At 40.9% G+C, this 16,171-nt stretch overlaps 2 long non-coding RNA genes across 2 annotated transcripts in view; one reads left to right on the top strand and one right to left on the bottom strand.

The window, feature by feature from the left end:
• Nucleotides 1-15,445, top strand: part of LOC116571570 — a 30,773-nt gene extending 15,328 nt beyond the window's left edge. Inside the window, exons 2-3 of the long non-coding RNA XR_004277915.1 lie at nt 14,549-15,001; nt 15,087-15,445. This is a non-coding gene — a long non-coding RNA (uncharacterized LOC116571570). The remainder of the gene's footprint in view (nt 1-14,548; nt 15,002-15,086) is intronic.
• Nucleotides 710-16,138, bottom strand: LOC116571569. Its single transcript, XR_004277914.1, has 3 exons — nt 15,787-16,138; nt 14,878-14,971; nt 710-861 (listed from the first exon to the last, which is right to left on the bottom strand). It is a non-coding gene; the product is annotated as an uncharacterized LOC116571569 (long non-coding RNA).
• Nucleotides 16,139-16,171: the final 33 nt, after the last annotated feature.

Genomic DNA, 16,171 nt, shown 5'->3' with positions numbered 1-16,171 from the left:
AAAAAGAATGTAGAGCTAAGCCAACAATTGTCACTTTTGAATAGAACTTTGATGCCATGGCGACTTTTTTATGTTTATTTCAGGTTCAAGACTATGTGTAATAGGGGGACAGGGGATATCACCAATCTAGTCTCAGAATAACCAGAATGTTCCCGAGTTTTTTCATTGTTTCTCTTATTAGTCTTCATTCCCATCAAAATACTAACAGAAAACTGCTAATGTTTATTGAGTAATTAGTAATTAAATAATTAGGTATTATGATACAAATGCTCTTCATAAAATAGACAGGTTATGAAGATTCAATAAGTAATATGTAGATATTCAATAAGATTCAATAAGATAATAAGATAATCTGTACAGGGGCATCTGGGTGGCTCAGTGGGTTAAAGCCTCTGCCTTCGGCTCAGGTCATGGTCTCAGGGTCCTGGGATTCAGCCCCAAGTCAGGCTCTTGACTTGGCAGGGAGCCTGCTTTCCCTCTCTTTCTCTGCCTGCCTCTCTGCCTACTTGTGATCTCTCTCTCTGTCAAATAAATAAATAACATCTTTAAAAAAAAAAAAAAAAAGATAATATATACAAAGTGCATAGGTTCCTTAGTTGTTATTTTTGTTATTTTTATCTCATTTAATTTAATTAAATTTAATTATGAAATCATTCTTATGACATAGGTATTATTGATATCCCCTCTGTATAGTCAAGAAAAATCAAGGTTCAAGAAGTTAAATAATTTATCCAAGATCACATAACACATAGCAGTGTTGAAGCTAAAAAGCGGTTTGAGACTCCAAAGTCTGTGTGCTTTACCACTAGGCTGAGAACACTTTGTCAAGTCTTCAATTTCATGAGATGATTCTAACTGTTCCTAAAAGTGCAAAAAAGCAAATTTTAATTTTTTAATTGTTTTAAATTTCAATATATCATTTACTCATTATTATAATCAAATACAGTATATACTACCATCTTCAAATTATTTAATAATTTATTCTAAAGAATATAGTTGAAAAGCACATGGTTTAAAGGACCCCTGTATCTTACCCTCCTCTATCTCAGCTTTCATGTCCTCTTCCCCAGAGGCAACCACCCTCAAACCATATAGTTTTTCCCCTGGTACTTATCACTGTCCTTCTAAATAGAAAACTAATACTACAATTTCTTGATGTATCAGTTTTAGAACGCCTATTGATTCATTTCTTGTACATTAACACCACTCCTTACTTACCCTCCTCGTATCTCTCCAACATCATTATACAGCCATTTGGGAGTAGAAATGTTTATATTATGACCAGATAAATTTTGTTTTCTACCAAACCAAGTAGATGAACTGTGTGACCATGTTTCCTTTCTTATAAAACCCTTTGTTTTTTTCCTAGAGTTTATAATTGACTTGGTTTTTAATTTCTCCAAGTATTGTTATATATATATATATATATATATATATAATTTTCCAAGGGCTCCAACATCTCTGCTATAGGCCTGTCAACAATATTTTCTACATTCTAAGAATCAGTTTCATGTTTTTCCTGGGGATCTCCTCTCAGAGTCTGTTTTCTTGCTCCAATCAAGACAAGTTGTTCTCTAGGGCCTACTGCACAGCTGTCATTTTGAATCATCTCTTTGCCATTGTCCTCTGAATTTCCTTTGCCTATTGCCCATTGTGAATCTCCTCTTCCTTCAAGTCTTGTCTCACTCTTTCTTATTTTACTCTCATTTTTTAGAGTACATTTCCAAAAGCTTATTGAAAGAGGGCAAATGGAAGGTAGTTTTTTTAAGTCCCTGAATGCCTGAAAATATTTTTTTTGAAACAGAAGACCTTTCTGTTTATTTTTTTAAACTATTTTTATTAACATATAGTGTATTATTTGAAAATATTTTTTTTCTGATGTTAATCCCCAGTGATAGTTTGGTTAGATATAGAATTCTAGATTGGAAAGCTGGTGACTGCTCTCCCCTCAGGTATGGCACATCTATAACTAACACATATTTTTTTATTCCTTAATTTTTTTTAAGATTTTTTTTTAAGTAATCTCTATACCCAGCATGGGGATTGAACTCAAAATCAAGAGTTGTGTGCTCTACTGATGGAGCCAACTGAGAGGCCCAACATTTTTTTGTCAGACTCTATGTTCAGTGGGGGGCATGACTCCAAGATCAAGAGCTACATACTCTATGGACAGAGCCAGCCAGGTGCCCCTCCTTAATATTGTCTTAGTAAAGTTTTTGGAAAAGGCAAAGTATTTAGCCTTTCGTATTTAACTGGAAATCCCTCCAACAACCTTTTGTCTCCCAATATTTGTTGAAATCTCTTATCCACTATTGTCTCCCCTCATTCTCTTTATCCTGGTGAGTTAGTACATTCTCATCCCTTTATTGTGTTTTAGCCAGATTTGGGGAGGAAAAGGAAATAAAGGTGCCTCCCAATATGCTGGTTTTAATTGGAAATTCCACAATGGCTTATTAAATAAAACTTAAATGTCTTGAACCATACTATAAAATATTCATGCATATGAACAGAGGTGAGGTCTCCAAAGGATGAATTTTGTACTCTCTATTCTCTTTGTCTGAGGAGAGAAGACCACCTTTATACTCTCCTGTGAGGGCTATACTCCTCAGCTTAACTTGGCTAACACCTAAACAAGGGAAATTGCTTCCTATGCACATAAAATTACGAACACAATTAGACTTGGTTTTCCTGTTTATAGACAAAAGTTTAAAAAACATTATGAACAAAAAACATTATAAGCAAAGCTTTAAAAAATATGCAGGATATGTGGTCCCTGCTCTAAATCAGATTTTTGCTTTTATTTCTATTTTAGTTTATTTTTAAGAAAGGGATAGAAGCGTAGTGAAATGCATTTGTGAAAGGATTATGGATAAAATACCAGTATTCTGTATTTTTATTTGTTTATTTATCTCTTTATTTTTAAGATTTATTTATTTATTTGAGAGAGAAAGAGAGGTACAAGGGGGTGGGTAAGAAGCAGAGGGAGAATCTTCAAGCAGACTCCCTGCTGAGCACAGAGCCTGACACAGGGCCCGATCCCACAACCCATGAGGCCACAACCTGAGCCAAAACTGAGAGTCTGAATGCTTAAACAACCGAGTCACCTAGGTGCCCCTAGTAGTCTCTATTTTTAAAGAAATTTAAGAGTTAAAAAAACAAAACAAAACAAAACCCAGACAGTTAAATAGTGGTCTGTAATCTCAAAGGCACTGTCCTTCACTCTCAGATGGGTTTCTGCTACAGGTGGATTTTTCTGGAAGAATACGGAAACAGAGTTTGAAGAACAAGAGTTAGCATTCAACATCTGTGAAAAGAAGCAGGAGGAAGGGGCGCCTGGGTGGCTCAGTGGGTTAGGCATCTGCCTTCAGCTCGGGTCATGGTGCCAGGGTCCTGGGATGGAGCCCTGCGTTGGGCTCTCTGCTCAACAGGGAGCCTGCTTCCCTTCCTCTCTCTCTCTGCCTGCCTCTCTGCCTGCTTGTGATCTCTGTCTGTCAAATAAATAAATAAAATCTTAAAAAGAAGAAGAAGAAGAAGCAGGAGGAAGCTTGTGAGATAATAGAACATATACATGCGAGTCTCTCGCTCAGTTCCTGACATGGGGCTCCTGAAACCCTTGTTATTTCCTAAGTGATAAGAGCTCTTGGAGCATTTTTTGATCTAATGAGGTGACTCTGGCCTCCTGGATGGGCTCCTGGATGGGTGCTGGTCACTAGAAAGACCAAGCCAGGATTAGAAGCTTGGAATTTTCAGCCCCACCTCCTATTCTCTAGAGAGGGCAGAGGGGCTGGAAATGGGAGTTAATAATTGGTCATGCATGAGGAAGCTTCCATAAAATCCCAATACTCTGAGGTCTGGAGAGCTTCCAGGCTGGAGAACACATCGACACACTGGGAGAGTGGCATACCCCAACTTCCTGAGGACAGAAGGTCCTGCACTCAGGACACTTCCAGACCCCACCTTATGTACCTCTTCAGCTGACTTGTCATCTGTATCCTTTATCGTGTCCTCTCACAAGCTGGTAAGTATAAGTAGCTGTTTCCCTGAGTTTTGTGAGATGTTCCAGCAAATTAATTGAACCTGAGAAGGGGATTGTGGGAACTCTGATTTATAGCTAATCAGTGAGAAGTACAGCTGATGAGCTAGACTTGCAACAGGCATCTGAAGTGGGAGTTGAGGAGATAGTCTTGTGGGACCGAGCCCTGAACTTGTGGGATCTGATGCTATCCGCAGATAGTGTCAGAACAGAGTTGAATTGTAGGACACCCAGCTGGTGTTGCAGAATTGCTTGGCGCGGGGAAAACCCCCACATCTCTGGTGTCAGATGTGTCGTGAGTGTGGTAGTCCTGCGAGAGTCAAGGAGACACACCGGAGGGAGAACTGGTTTTTTTCTAAACAAAGCAGAGCTGGGCAGAGAGAAAGGCCCAACTGTGACATGCACCCAATAACGCCCCCGCCAAAACCACGGGACACTCTACAGTGATGATTGCCTGTCGGGGTTGGTGGGAGTTGGACCAAAGTAACAAGTTCCTGTAGCCCCATCCCACTCTTGCTTCCCTTAGTCACTCAGTATGAACTGTCCCAGAAAGGACGTGACCTTGGATGAACAACTCTCCACAGCTGTGGCTTGAAGCCCAAGGAGCTGGGAGCAGAGCCCATCTCTTGACTGTACTCCCAGCAATGGGACAGCAAGTCTTTGCTTGAATAGGGTCTGGGCAGCCCATCTCTTTGTCCATCATTACTGTCTGAGTCTCCTATAGCTGCTATAATAAATTAGCATAAACACTGTGACTCAAAGCAACAACAAATTTATGATCTTACAATTCTGGAGGTCAGGAGTCCAAAATCATCTCGTTGGGCTAAAGTCAAGGTGTTGGGTCCAGAGGAGAACCCACTGCTTTGCCTTTCCCCTCCTCAAAAGACTGTTCACGATTCCTGGCTCATGACCCCCAGCCAGCAACACATTACTCCAACCTCTGCTTCCACTGTCACACTTTCACTATTCCCCTGCCTCCCTCTTTCCCTTATAAAGACTCTTGTGATGACACAGAGCCCACTAGGATAATCTAGGATAATCTCCTGTCTCAAGATCCTTAACTTAATCCCATCTGCAAAGTCCCTTTTGCTCTGTGAGGTACCATATTCACAGGTTCCAGGGATTAGGGTATGGATATCTTTGGGGACACCATTCTGACTACCAAAATTACCAAAGAGACATTCTAGAGTAGCTGGTTAAAAGTAGCACCAACCAGATACCCTAGTTTGATCCCTACATTTGTCTACAATAATATCTCATGTAAATCCAGAGATTCCTCTGACTCAAGTACTATGCTAAGTGCTGGATGTGAAAATCTCACTTATTTCTCTCCACAGTTCTGAGGTAGGTACTATCATTATAATCTTTATTTTGCAGATGAGGAAGTGGAGGCCCATTGAGGTTAAGCTATTTGCTTTTGGTCAAACCACTAGTAAATGGAAGAATCCTGATTTAAACTCTGGTCTGCCTGACTCCAAAGCTGGTACCCTTAGACCATATCTTTCTAACCCTCCTTTGCTTGTTGCTAAGATTAGGTCTTTAAGCTGCTCAACACAACCACCTCCCCTCACCCTACATGCCAGCTCAGGGTGGCACACAACAAAGGCTCAAATAAATACTTGTTGGATTGAATTCTCCAAAATTTAATCTCTTTCCAGTTTCCACACAACCATTAGGGTATTCTCCAATTCCCATATTCTTATTCTCACATCCAATAAACTTTTATTGGGCATTTATGTGCCAGGCACTGGAGAAATTCAAAGATGAATAAAACATGTGGCTCATTTCCAGGGAGCTCACTTTCCAGTGAGGGAGTCATGATTTTGACCTTAGAGTAATTTTTTATTTCCCTCCTGTTCCATCCCTTTGGACCATCAGCAATGAATTTGAAAACAGGAAGCATCATTATTATTGTTTCTGGACAATTATCTACAACAGGAACCTGAAGAACAAGAAGAGGAGGCTGGAAGCTCTTTGGGGCTTTTTATCATATTAATATATATTTACTGTGCACACACACATATGTAGGGGTAATTTTAGGTTTTGTTTCCATTTTTTAAAAATGGAAGCATTTTCTCTATATATTCTTACGCTTGTCTTTCCACTTAGGAATGCACAATAGGGTGCATTTCCAAACTTGCTTCCTACTAAATGTTTTGTTCCCTTACTGACACTCATCAAAACTAATTTCAAGTGTTTTCCCCCAAAACTTACAGGATAAGAACTTCCTTTTGTTTTGGTTACAACAACCTTGAGCAGTGACAAGTCTACCTTGTACTAAACTATCTGGCGCTCCATCCCCAGAATAGTATTTCCAAAGCCTAAATTTTCCGGTCTCTTCTCTCCAAAATTTCCCCATTGCCTGAAGGATAAAATCAGATCTGCTCTGGTTGGCCTAACAGACAAGGATTTTCAGAATCTGGCCCCTAGAGCTATTCAGCCTCCAATGGTGGTCCTACACATACAAACCAGACCTCCCACTGGCTTTCTGTACTCTGCCATAGTGGTCTTCTTGCAGGTTCTGAACTTCACCAGCCTGCCTTGAATCCAGACCTTCCAATATTTCTCTTCTCTTCCTGGACAGCATTCTCTCCTTCCTCCATCAGGGTAAATTCTAATCACTCTTTGAGTCTCTCCTGAAGCCTCACTTCCTTAAGGTTTTCTTAGGCCCTTCTCAGCCTGCATCTTTCTTTTCTTTCCTTCATCCTGGGTACATACGTTGTGCTAGAATTTAACTGCAAGTCTGTTTTGCCTGCAATTATCTCTGCCCCACTGAAAGGTCTGTCTTCTTCACCTGCTGAACAACCCCCCCACCCCAATTTCAGGCATCACACAGTTGGTGGCACATTGCAGGTGTTGATAAATGTTTGCTAAACGAGTGATAATGAATGACTCATGGGGAAATTTTACTGCTTCTGGTTAATATACAATGCGTAGGTGCAGTCTCATGTTGAATATTTGGTTCCACTGATAATGATAAAGAGAAAAAATCACCAAGATGAAGACATCCTAGTTTCTTTTTCAAAAGCACTTCATCTATTTTAAGGATTGTTCTTTTCTTGTGTTTATTCATTTGTGGCTTTAATCATTGTGAACCAGTTTATTTTAAATGGGTCTTTAAGAAACCAGTTATCTGAAGCATTTGGGATCTGATCTTGTGGTTTGCTGTTTCTGTTGACTCTTGCTCATGGTGGATTGTTTCCTTGTGTGTTTTGTAATTTCGAACACAGAGATCTTTATTTGTGGGAATCCAGGACATCTAGACTGAAGGTTTGCATTTAAGAGTTTGCTTAGCTCATTTCTTGGCTTAAGGGTTTCCCAAAGTAAATTTGAACCCTGAACCTTACATGAGTAGAGTCCTACTGTGAACAATTCTAAGGGGGCGTTTCTTTCCCACTCAAGGTCCAGAGTAAAAGAAATAGGCTTTCTTGTTATCTCCCTGTGTTGGCTGGATGACTTTTTCTAGTCCTTCCACCCTTTCCCTTAAGGGTATAACTCTTTGAGGGTCGTTGAGTGGAGGCCACAGTGCCCTTCCCCCAAAGTTTTGTCCCCTGTCCTTTGGGACTTTTACAACTGAAACCCCTCCCCTGCTCCATGCCGATAAACCCTACCAGTTTAGTTTTCACCATCTGTTTTTCTGACTCCTTGAGATTATTCCTGTTTTCTGGTGGTGTTATATTTTACCCAGCATTATCTAGACGACTATTAACCGGGGAAAGTTTTTACTTTATCTAGTCCAAAATAATGCCCAAAAATAGAAACCCAGTAGACTAGTTTATAGACCTTGCCCTCCATCTGTGAGCTTGAGTCTGTTTTTTTTTTTTTAAGTCACGTTGTTCTCCTGCTATTTTCTGTATATTTACCACTCTTCTCTTATTCTCTCCCTACTTTTACAACAGTTACATTACAGAACAAAATGCCTTATGCTAATAATGTCTCATGTATGAACTAGACTTTTCTCCCCTTAGTATTTGGCTCCTATTACTGGTTCTTTTTCACCTCCTTTCCTAACTATCCTTTTATGTAATTTTCTAGTGAACAGACACCAAATATAGCTAGTATCTGATCCATATGTCACCTGCTAATTTAAATGTTCTTTTCTTAAAAAAAAACAAAAAACACTATCCTAATTTTGCAGATTAAAAAAAAAAAATCCTGAGGTCGACGAAACTGCTAGCAATGTTTCCATACATACCATTGTCAAAACGCTGGCAAATTTGGTAACATGAGGTGGCCAAGTTTTTAAAAATTCAGTCCTAGTACTGCAAGACATATTTCTAATTTGAATAAAAATTCTAACTTGCTTAAAACATGGTCTAGGCCTAGATAAATTTCCTTTGGTCTTAGGTCTAGGAATACATGTGACACAAGTATTCCTACTGATATGCAAGTACATCAAGTGTACTTTATACAGATAATATTTGCAGCCCTGGAGTGCTTCACAGAGGGTCTGGTTTGTAAGGCTGTTCCTCCTTACTCATAGCTTCCTTGGAATTTCTCATTTACATAACAACCAAGTAAAAATGAGATGAGTATTGAAGAAACTACTCTTGTCATTGTTCTAGTCAAGGTTACACATTAGCTGACTTATAAATAAATCACTCTCTGTGACAGAAATATCAGCAACTGAGATAGTCTATAAGCATAGCCACAAAACTTTTTCAAAAGGACTTTTAAAAAACTCCCTTAGTTATGACAGCTTTGGTTAATGAATATTCTACTTGTCTCTTCCTTTCAACCTCCAAAATGTTTTTAGAGTTGGTAAATCCCAATTTTAAAAACTTGAGAAAGGGCGCCTGGGTGGCTCAGTGGGTTGAGCCGCTGCCTTCGGCTCAGGTCATGATCTCGGGGTCCTGGGATCGAGTTCCGCATCGGGCTCTCTGCTCAGCAGGGAGCCTGCTTCCCTCTCTCACTCTCTGCCTGCCTCTCTGCCTACTTGTGATCTCTGTCTGTCAAATAAATAAATAAAATCTTTAAAAAAAAAAAATAAAATAAAATAAAAATAAAAAAAAAATAAAAACTTGAGAAAATTGTCGCTGTGATGGTCCCTATTGCTACCGCGTAACAGACCTAACAGACCACAGCTAAATGTAATGGATTAATATAACAATCATGCTATTTGCTCGTGAATCTGCAGGAACTAGGGCAGGCCTCAAAGGGACAGTTCACCTGTGTTTCACATGGTGTTAGCTGAGGTGGCTTCGTGTGGGGCTGGAGGTTCCAAGATGGCCTCACTCGTAGGGTTTCCGTTGAAATGGCTTGAACAATTGAGGACTGCATAGGACAGCTGGGCCTCCTTCCTTGTGGTGTTGGCTGGACTCTTTTATGTCTCTGGGGCCCTCTGCTGTCACCTGAGTTCCTGGAGTCCCCTTTCTCCAACAGAAAAGCCTGGACTTCTAGTCATGGCAGATGGTATTCCCTCTAGCTAACGTGTAAACTTCCAGGCCTCAGCTTGAAAGTTCTGGAACAGCATTGCCGCCAAGTTCTTTTGGTAAAAGCAAGTCAAAGAACAGCCTCCAAGGAGTGAGGAAAAAGACTCCAGCTCTTGGGAGGGGAAGATGCATGCACCCCCTAGGGATGGGAGAAATGGGCAGCAACCATCTTTGCAGACAATCTACCATGGTTACTTTATTAATGCATTTATAAATAACTGGCACCCATTCTGATTAGATAGTTGAAACAAATCAAAGAAGTTTATCAACTATAGCTTAGTATCAGTATTGAGACAGTTTATAGTAGTTGGGACTAAAGACGTCAAGGTATTTTCCCAATATAAATAAGCTTAGGGCAGAGCTTGAATGTCACTATTCTTTTTCTGCACTTAAAATTTCAAGTAAGAAGGTCTTGCTTGGTTAAAACAGTAAAGCTTAAGCTAAAGTCACCTAGTCCTTAAGATCTGGGGGGGATCTTTAGTTCACTGCCTCGGTGCATGTCTTCTCCCTGGCGGTCACATTGGGGGGGTACAGGGAGACATGAATAAATGCTGTTGTTTTCTTGTTCTCAAAACACCATATTGCAGGCTTGGACCAACTTTCTAATCCCACTAATTGTTTTTTAAAGAAATAACACGATTTTGATTTTGCAAATTTTATCACACCAAGTTCTCCACAATCGGGTACACCAAGATCTTACCATTGAAACCCTTCCTGGTGTTAAGCAGATGGATAATTTTGAAATATGTACGTATGGAATTAAGTTCCATGACTATCCAAATACGCCAACTATTTCCATGGCATTTGGAATTATGCAATGGAAAACGTTTCCAGTGATGCCTTTTTATGTGTTAATTTTGCAAAATTTATTCTCAATTATAATTTCAAATCACCTGAACAACAGAAGAAAATTAGAAGCTATATCAAAACCAAGAACTTATTTGAATTTAGCATTAAGAAAACATCTTAAGTTAATTAATTGGCACAAACTGAAGATAACCCATGTTTAACAAGCCAGTTCTGGTTGACATTTGCCAAAATAGGACATACTGAATATGTTGTTTTTGTTCAATATCCCTTAAAATTTTAAGAAAAAAATTAAAGCAGAGGGTACAAAATAATTTACTCCCATGAGATTCAGGAAACTTTAGATAATCCTTTAAGAAGGAAATTTGCTTTCATTAATTTTTTAAAAATCTGTACTTTGAACAATCTTTAAATTTTAAGACTTTTTCAAGACACAATTGTCCAATCTTCATACTGATGAACATGCCAGATAATTTAATTTCCTGCACATCTGCCAAGATTGGACATCTTCAGATTGGAATAAGACTGAATTCTAAGGTGTGTCCTTAAAAAAAAAAAACAACAAACAATTTCTCTTAAGTTGAAAGATTCATTAAAAGTATATTTTGAACATCTATCTCTTTGAAACACTTAAAATATCTTCGAGTTTAAAAATTCTTCATGTTGACTTGGGATAGCCTTGGCTCTTCAATTTTCAGTACTATTGTCTTGTTTTACTTTTCAGTATTGCATTTTTTAAAATAAGTGTATTTTTTAAAACACATTGCCATTGAACTTGGGCCAGATGCTTTGAAAGAGTGAGTTTAGGGGGGTTGGGGGAACAGGAAAAAATGTCTATAAATAGTTCTTTCTGTAGCATCTACTGTATAATAAAGTGTTGTGTAACTCTGCCATGCAACGTAAATAATGATAGTAATTTGCATTTTCTTATTACTATTCATCCTCGAATTGAATCTGCAGTCTTTTGCCAATATTAAGGTCTATTTCTTACTTCGCTACATCCCCAGGGTCCCTGCTATGTTGAGAGAGTGGAGAGAAACGGTCCCTTTGTTTTGCACGCAGATTGTACAACAGGTAACACACCAAATGCTTTTTGCCTTGCAATTCTGTTCCATAGACCCAAAGGCAGTGTGGTCCATGCCTGGACCAGTACCGAACAGAGCCAGGGTAATGGAACTACACTTCCATCCCCTCCTTATTAACACCTTTTCCTCTTTTTCAGTCAAGATGGTCCCAGAGTCTAGTCCAGGGCAATGATGCTGGGCTCAAACTAGAGGGAAACAGAGAAGACTCCAGAAGAAGAAATATTTTTAAAATTTCACCAGCTCAGAGGACCTATTATTAGTGTGACAGAATAATGTGATGGAGAAATTAATGGACTTACTTTCCACTGCGGACTCATCACCAAAAACTAAGGGTTGTTTTTTATTTTATTTTTCCTTTTCCCCAAGCAATTAAGCCTCAGAGTCCTGGAGCATTGGGTTTGCCTGGCTCAGGGGAGCTTAGACGCCTAGGAACTTTTGGACTTGGAGTTGAATGATCAAAATGCTAAGCCCCTAGCAGGGAGGAGGTTGGGAGTGTTATGTGAGAGGCCAGTGGTCCTGCTCCCTGAAGAATTCCATACTTAGGGATGCAGAACAGTGGTGAGGAACAAGGTGGTGGGAGAGAGACACATTATGTGGTATCTGGGGCTTCTCAGCTGAAATCTGCACACCAGCTGCTTGGAGACCTTGTTAAAATGCAATTCTGATTGAGGAGTCCTGGAGTGGGTCCAGAGATTCTGCATTTCTAACGAGCTCCTAAGGAGTGTTGATACTATTGGTTCTGGAACCTCGCTTTGAGTTAGTAAGTGGGTGAGAAGAAGGTGGCAGAATTTCAAAGGAGGGGCCCAGGGAAGTCTAAGCCTCAAACTTGATGACAAAGAGCATCTATGCCAACAGACTTTAGGAACAGCTGAAGACTAAAAGCCCTTCCTCAAATATTCTGGCCTATTTCCCTACAACCTCTTTGCCTTCTTGACCCCAAGGAACGGAAGGAACCCAACTCCCACAGAATGAATTTCCACACTCCCTTGGTTTGAGGAAGAGACAGTGGAGGACCCTGAGCCACATTCTATGGAATTTAGAAAAATTAAAAAATGTGAAATTTTTTGAGCCCATGGAGCAAATTTATATGAATCACCCTTTCAATCTCAAAGTTAAAGAGCATCAGATTTGAGAATCAAAAAAGAACCATTCCTTAATTATTCAACGAACACACTTTAGGGGACAATGAATGGATTTCCTTAAACCCTGTCGGGTTTAGGGGCTTTCTGGGGCTTCCGACAAAAAGAAAGTCCTTGAAGGCAGCGAGTGCCCCCAAAAGAGCTGAGGAATTTACAGTCCTTATCAGTCAATGATTTGGCTGTGGTCACTAAAGAAAATGGCCCTTCCTCTACACAAACTCTTCGAATTCCCCTTTGAGATTTTTTTCCTCCTTCAAGTCCTTGCTCTTCATTTAAACATGATTTCACCAGTACAAACATGCTCAGGAGAAAGACCCAGTTTGATTTTCTTCTGCCAGCATCTTCCAAAGATAGCCTCGCATCCCATTCTCTCATAAGAACAAATCTTAAAAATAAACTAAGGCAGTAAGTGCTGTGTCCAAAGCCAAGTTTGTTCCAAAGCTGAGAGTAATAAAATCCAGGGCTCCCTTCCCCTAAGTCAATTTTAAGAGCAAATGCTTTTCGTTGGTAATTTTGTTTGTAACTTCTGATCCTGCCATCTCTAGGACCTACGGTTTTATTAAAGCATTTCCAAATCTGGTTCTGATTACATAAGAAAAGTTTGTGCCTATGTTCATCAGTGTCACAATTCACATGGAGCTACCGGCTTTATTTATCCTTATTTCTCCAGAATGTCTACAATCTAGGCAGAGGGTCAGAAGGAATGACTGCGTCTTCTGCCTGATCATCTGTATTTCAGAAAGAAAAACTCACAAAATGATCCAACATTTGTGCTTTACCAGCAGTTCTTCTTTTTTTTTTTTTTTTAATTAGGTGCCAATGTTTAACATACAGTAATTTACATAAAAATCTAAATTTTTGATGGCCCTTAAAAAAATTGTACACCCTGGCAACTTATGGATGCCATTCCTCATGGCTGAATATCGGCCTGCCCATTTCACAAATGCCAATACTGAGGGCCAAGGACATATTAAGTAACTTGCCCAAAGGGCTATGCCTTTAATTAATTCAATTAATAACAAAACCAGAAACACACAAAACTGCAGAGACACACATTAAATGGACACCTCTGTTTTTCCGGCATATGCGTGTGAGTACCCATTCTCTGTCTTAGAAAGTGATGGCAAGCTCCAGGACTGAGAAGCGGTGGGAGCAGAGGGCAGTGGTTCTCAAACGCCAGTGCATCAGAATCCCCTTGAGGGCCTGTTACAGCACAGATGGCTGGGTCCACCCCCAGAGTTTCAGATTCAGTGGGTTTGGGGTAGGGACAAGAATAATTAACATTTCTAACAAGTTCCCAGGGGATGCTGCTGCTGCCAGTCCAGGGACCACACTAGCTGAGCTCGCTAAGAATTTGGGCTCTTGTCCTGGTTAGATCCAGTTGTGACCATTATACCAAGTCAGAAAACCTACTAAACTTTTGGGCAAGTTACTTAACAAGTCTATGAAGTGGAGCTAATGATAGTAGCTTAGGCTTATTGCAACAACTGAGTGAGAATAATAAATGTAAAGCAAAGTACATAGGACAGTGTCCGGCCCCTAGCAACTCTCTAAGAAGTATTAGTTATTATTGTTCATTCCTTCATGGAACAATTATTGACTGATTGCTTCCTCTGAGCCATGCATCAGGCACTAGGAATACAGTGGCAAATAAATCAATGCTTTGCCTTCTAAGAAGCTTACAATCCACTGGGGAGGCACACAACACATGACCTTGTAAATATATAAGATAACGCCACACAGAAGAATTCTGCATTCCAAGCAAACCGAGTAGCAGCTGCACACAGAATTTTATGAGAACTCGGTCTAGTCTCAGTCACATCTTCCAGCTCAAAGAGGTGGTGGCACCGTGTTTCTAAGACAAAGGTCCCTTAGCAAAATGACTATATATACATCATTAATTTTTTATTATGTAGACTTATATTTTACATTGTATATGTAATATTGATATATGTTTTCTATGTCAATAACATTTATGTGTAATAAAATATATTTTGTGTTTTAAATATGTTTTATATTTTTATATTCCTGTTTATATTTTATATATCCTAGGAATGGCTCCCATGATTATGGAGGCCAAGAAGTTCCAGAATGGGCTGTCTGCAAGCTGGAGACCCAGGAGCCAGAGCTGTGATTCAGTCTGAATCCAAAGGCCTCAGAAAAAAGAGTACTGGTGTCTGAGGGCATGAGAAGATGGATACCCCAGCTCAAAAAGAGAGCCAAATTCGCCCATCCTCTGCCTTTCCGTTCTATTCAGGCCCTCTGTGGACTGGATGATGCCCACCAGCACCGGTGAGGCCCTCCTTGCTCAGTGCACCAATTCCAACACCGACCACTTTCAGAAACACCCTCTGAGACACAGCCCCGGCATAATATGTTACCGGCTCTCTGGGCGTCCAGAGTCCAGTCACGTGGACGCATGAAATCAGCCCTCGCGGGTATAGTCACACCAGCCGATTCTTGAGTAGGTTTTGCCTGAGAAGAAACATTTGAAACAAGAACAGGGTGGGTGGAGAGTGTGCTAGAAGGGGAGCAGAGAGTAAGGCGGCAATGTGCCGGCTGCTTTACACGTGTTGTTTGATCCTGGCAGGTACCTCTGTTGTAGAGATTGCAGGACGAGGAGAGAAGCCGGTGGCAAAGGGGCAGACGAAGGATCTGAACACGCAGAGTCCGAGCTGGCCACTGTCACACCACAAGCCACAGATGACCCTTTCCGCTTCCGAATTCCCAGGCAGGGGCCAGCCTCAAGTATAACTTCCCTCCTGTGTTTGCCTCACTGCCCCTCTACTCTGCTCCTAGAGCAGCTGCCACAGATGTAATCAGGTGCAGGGAGCAGCCGCTTCTGATTCAGAACCCTTCTGACCCCAGCCTCCTCTTTTCTCCCTATTGTCTTTCTCACAAGTTAAAAAAAAAAAAAAAGCTTTATTCTGGATAAAGTATGTAATCTGTAAGATGCAATACATACTCGTCATACTCATGGCTGGGAAATACAGACGAGCAAAGTAGAAAGAAATAAAAGTGGTCCAAAACCATCTCATTGCAGAAAAAGGCACTAAAATGTCAATACTCGTTCCCCTATCTTCAGATCCTAGGGATCCTGTCCTCTGTGCTTGGTAGCTACCCCTTTCCAGTTACACGCTATTAAACTAACTGGGAGTTTGGTTTTGGTCTTCACTCTGGGGTTGCTCCTGGAGCTGGGCTCTCCGCATTGTGTTGGGTGAGGGGCACGGACTGGGAGGTAGACCGGAGCTGTGCGTGTTTGCAGTTGTTTATCCATTCGAAGTACTCACCTCCCAGCATATTTCGAGCCTTTTTTTCCTAGGGCATCTATATTCAAGACCTGGCCCCGTCATTTCGGGTTGTTTTCCCTCGGGGTTTTTCCGCGCTGGAGGCTCTCTGTTCCTTCGAACTCTTAAGTGTTTGAACTTTGGGGGTAGCTGGAACTGGCTTTCGCCGTGGGACTTTAGTTTGTAACGATGACTGGCCGCTGCAGGGGGTGACCCGGCCTCTCTTGCTTCCCCCGGCCTCAGGAAGCCCCGTCACACCGGCGAAAGGGCAGCGCTGGGCTGAAAGGGCTGACCGGGAGGGAGTCGGGCGCCCGGCGCCTCCCGGTAACCTAGTAACCGGCGCCTTGGCAACGGGGAGGGGGCGGGACCTAGGGAGGAAGTCGGAAGC

Source organism: Mustela erminea, chromosome 13 (genome assembly GCF_009829155.1).
Source record: "Mustela erminea isolate mMusErm1 chromosome 13, mMusErm1.Pri, whole genome shotgun sequence".
NCBI lineage: Eukaryota > Metazoa > Chordata > Mammalia > Carnivora > Mustelidae > Mustela > Mustela erminea.
This window is presented reverse-complemented; position numbering and strand designations above follow the sequence as displayed.